We start from the raw sequence: 5,019 nt of genomic DNA, 5'->3' as shown, positions 1-5,019 counted from the left end.
GTAGCAAAACCAACAGACCTTTAGTATGAATTCTGTGTGCCTTAGGTCACCCTGTGCCTTTGATGAATATAGCCAAGTTCTATGACTTCGCTTCATTTACAGTAGAGATTCTTAGTACCCACTGTTCTCTTTCCATTCCAGCTGAAGCTATAATCAGTGGTTGTGGAGACCAAGACTTTTATTAGTGTAAATTAGACTGGTGTATTGCTCTGCTTTTTTTTTGACAAGGGATTGACAAACTTTTCTTCAATTCCTTTTTCCACTAATGAGCTCAGAGCAGCAGGAAAAAACCTCAAAGGCATGGAGACCAGCCACACTCCTGGGACTACCATTTCCATGCAGATATGCTGGGGTCTAGAAATGCCAATCTATCAGCACCAGGAATGTTTTAACCATCTAACATGCTGGAACCAGTTTCAGCCTCCTGCAATTCCCTCTGCTTAAGTGGAATTACTCCAGGGGTAAATGTGGCTCCAGATGCTATGTGCAAAACAAGCCGGCTGGGTTCTAATGTGTACAGACTCTGGAAAAAATAATACAGAAAAAGACCTTAGAGGAAGATGACGTATATTGTGGCAACTACTCTGGCTCAGGAAAAATACCCTAATTTATCAAAATTAATGAGTTTATTTAAGATTACTGCATCCTAAATTCTAGAATGAGAATTACCTAATCATTTTTTTAAATAACAAGGCCACTGATCTATGGAAAATTTCATGTGGCCTGTAAGACTACAGTTCCTTTCTGGAAGGAGGAGAGAGGATGTAGATATAAGGCAAACGTGTAATCAAAAAAGAAAAAATCCAACAGCACAAGAAAACATGCCTTCAGGAAGGGGAAGGGGTGCTTCTGAGCATGGGACATTTGAGGCATAGGCAATAAAAGGGAAATTAAGAGTCTATCACAGCAGAGGCACTGCTTTTCTGCTTGCTGAAGAGGAAATGGCAGGTTTCCTGAGATAGGTTTGTATTTAGACACCAAACAAGCTGAAAGGGACCTTGTGAGCAGTCTCTGGTCTACTGGGTCATCGTCCCCTGCTGGAAATGCACATCTCTGCTGGTGGCTCCCCGAGGACATTTGTCCCCTAGAGAGCAGGCAGTGCTGACATCCCAGAGGGTCTGTGAAAAGGCAGTGGCTTTGCCTTGAAGCCTGGGCTTGGTAGGATCTCTGGTGGAGCTTTTAAAGCCGCCCCCCTTTCCCTGCTGGCATTGGAAGGGGTTGTCCTCCAAGGACAGCGATTACACGGGCTCCCCGCAGAGCAAGGGGCATTCAGGGATGTGTTCCTGGAAGAGCAGGAATTAGACACCTTCAATGCACCACAGCAGCATCTCAAACCCAACCCATCTGCAGGCAGATTTTCCGCTGTTGGGGATCTTATGATAGCTTATGCCTGCAGCATTACATCACTGAGCTGAACCCGGCCCAGGGCCAAAGCACTCATGGTTTAATGTAATGAGACATTACCCTTCTGGCTACAACAGAGCGATGACCTTGGATGATGGCAGGAGTACTAATCTGCAGAGCGTTTATGAGCAGTTCTAAATCAGCTTAACATTTGCCATGTATTCGGTTGTTTGGTAATGATCTATCATTTCACTTTCCAAAAGGGAGCAGCAATGGCCAGGGTGCTTTTCTGAAGAGCACGCAAAGTGATAAAACCAGAGATGGTGCAGGATACCTGCAGCAGACCTGCTGCCCCAGAAACACTGTAGTTGTCTTTCATGTCCAAGGCCTCGTCCCCCGGGTTTTAAAAGCAGGCTTCAAAATTTTTGGTGTATCAGATATATCACAAAGACAGTGGACTCAGTCCACAATAGATACCACTCACAGTGTAAAATATTTGACCAGTCTGCCATCAGTAATAACTGATATCTTGGTTGTGAGCAGCAGTGTTTGTGCTTAATTGTTTAGGTTACAAAACCTTCAGCTTGACTCTTGTCTCTGGAGAATTTTTTTCTTTTAAATAAAGTCTACTCAGTGATTCTCTGGCCATGGCTGGAGGATTGCCTTTCCAATGGCCAAAACAAGAGGGTGTCTGACCTGCCGGTTTCACTGAGCATTGCTCAGTTCTCAAGACTTAAAAGACCAGTAATTGTGTTTTGCTACTTATAATGTGATGTGCTTTACCGTTGTATGCAGCAATATGTCAGAGTGAAAGGACACCCAAATAGCTGTTGTCTATTAACAGTAAAAGGCCATGTATAGCAATCCCGTAAGTGATACTTGCATTTCACATGGGAATTGAACAGACAGTTTGATAAGCTGTTCTGCAAAGCATCCTAAAGCCTTCTCACAACAGGGAAGGATCATGTTTAATTTTTTGCAGTAATTTTGTGATCTCAGGAAATTATAATCGTAGTGAACTGAGGTGATGGGGAGCTTTAATCTTGCTGCTGTGTAAACAGTTCAGGGATGTGTTGTTAGGAGTGCTGGTAGTCGTTGACACTGCCTGGGGTGGCACCATGCTGCACTGGCTTGGAAGTAATGACACCATGTTTGAATTATGGGGGCAGCGGAGACCTCCAGGAGGTGGTATGTGTGCCTTTTCCAAATGCTGCTGGAGCACTGTATGAGCCATTGGGTGCCTGAAAATGGCACCTTCTCATAGGAAATGATGAAAAGACAGATACTGATGTTTGAGTGCTTCAATTACACTGGTTGCAAGCTTTCTACTTTGTATTCGTAACTGTGGGAAAAGTGTGACACTTGGAAAAGATCAGCCTGTGCTTGAGGCTGGAACTACACACTCCTCCATGCCCTCTGCTTCTCACGGCTAGGAGAAGGCCTTTCTTTCTTTGAAAAGATGTAATAGGGATGGTTGCCTCTATTACCTCTACCATTCCCACACATTGTCTCTTGCCACTGGATAATCACAGCACCCTGGTTCCCATCTCGCTAGAGAGGACACCAGACGTCTGATACGGAGCAAGCTCCTGGGGCAATGGAAACTGCTCTGCCCAGGTCTGCTGAGCAGAAGCATCTGGATTTGCTTCTCCATGTCTCATGAGTTAGGCACTTTAAAAGGTTCTTGATGCTGCTGTATGATTTTTTAAAGTAAATAAAAAAACGTGTGGGGGATCAGACAAAATTCCCTGTGTCTCAGTGTTGCATTTGGTCTTGTACAACCAGTACTGTTGTACAAACAACAGTAGTGGCTCAGCCCTTTGTCTTCTTTCTCTGCCTTGTAGCTTCTCTTCCATATGTACCTTTTGAGTGACGGTAACTTTTTCACGTTTTAGCACCAAAATTGCTACCCAAGAGTTTTGTGAAAAGAAGATCTGAAGATGAAAAATCTCACTGAATAAAATTCTAAAAACATTTCCTATGAAGTTTTTAATCATCTTCCAGCAGCTCTTGACAGAACTACTTCAGTTCCTGGGAATTTTTTATTCCGTTGCATATCTTATTGCCTAAATGAATGGTAAACAGGACACAGGAAAGGGAATGACCTGAGGAAGATTGATTTCTATGTTGCAGGAAGGACATATATATACCCCTCTTTCACTGAAATGCTCTTGAGAGAGTGTGATGGACATGGAGAGAGGGACAGATCTGGGAGGTATTTCTTCTTGCTATGTGAAATGGGTCATATACTGCTTTCTTCTAACACAAAGCAAGGAAGATCATTAGCTTAGCAAAAACAGTGTTGTCAACCCTTTTTCCTGCATTCATCCCTTCTGTTTCCATGCAAGACTGCTTATTTTATTTTTTTTCATCTTTCCTACCTGATCTCCTACTTCAGGTTTAAAGGGGGAACATATATATCCCACTAGCTCTAAAACGTAAATAATAGGTTGGTGGCCTACAGAATGCAGGGCAGCCAAGCTAAAGTGGTAAAGAAACCCTTCTGTTTCTGGGTAATCAAACATTTGCATGATTAAACTCAAACTAGGTAACATATTGCTTTCACAGAGTAGTTTGTTTCTCCCTTGCTGCTTTTAACAGCCTTTGGACTTTTCAGCCTTTCACATGCAACTCTGACTCTATTTCTTAAAACAAATGCTGACACCTGCTTCAACAACAGTCTCCTCTGGGCCACATAAAGACTCGGTAACCCTAAAGCAATTTCAGATTCTTGGCTCGAAGGCAGTGCTAAACGTAAGCCAAAGACCCCAATTTTAAATGAGGTGCTGCAGTTCAGCTTGCCGTATTTCTGTTGCACTGCAGTCTCACAGTTTTCATTTCAGAGCATGCTTGCTTTCCCCCTCATACTCCACATCTTAAAACAAAACCAGAGGTTGGCTGTTACAACATGACAGCGATAGGGATATTTTTCTCAGGCATAAAAATCCTCCTGCTGGCCCCTTCCTGAGCAGGGAAATTCAGAGGCAAATTTAAAATACCTTTCTCAGTTTATTCTAGGGTCTGTGGTCATTTCAAGGGTCTTTAGGAGGATGCATGAGCTTGCGTAAGACCTGCAGCATCATGCTTGAGCTTGAAGCTCCTCAGAGAATCCACCTGGAGAGAGGGTGTTTAACATCTCATAGCCACCCCAGTCAGCTTCTGTCAGGCTTCAGTGTCTTTATGGCTGTTTACAAAAGAGTGAAATCCCCAGTTTCCAATTCGAATGCCACTAGTCATTTGTAACCTTAGAAAGCACCGTGTAGCAAAACATGAAATTTGCTCCTTTTTCATTTCCACTCCACCACCCCCCTCTTCCTCTCTCCTTTGAACTGTTCTCACCGCTTGCCAGTATAGTACAGCTTGTTAACTGGCTGCCACTCTGATTTTTCACAAGTTTGCCACGTTGCAGTGACAAGACCATGTCAGGGCCCAGATGCTTCAGAGTAAATAAATAGCACATCTGGGATTTGGAAATGGGCCGGCTCTATATTATGGAAAAAACTGGCGTGGAAACACATCCAAAGAATACACAGCTGGAAACTGTTAACTCTGGAAGGAAAGGGAAAAAAAAGAAAAAGGAGGTGAAAACTCAGGGATTACTACTGCTTGAGATCTTGTGCATTATAATTGCTGAGAAACAGAAACTCAGTTTACACAGCAGTTAAATTAATGGCA

The sequence above is a fragment of the Pygoscelis adeliae genome, unplaced genomic scaffold (assembly GCF_000699105.1).
Source record: "Pygoscelis adeliae isolate BGI_AS28 unplaced genomic scaffold, ASM69910v1 Scaffold145, whole genome shotgun sequence".
NCBI classification, from domain to species: Eukaryota; Metazoa; Chordata; class Aves; order Sphenisciformes; family Spheniscidae; genus Pygoscelis; species Pygoscelis adeliae.
This window is presented reverse-complemented; position numbering follows the sequence as displayed.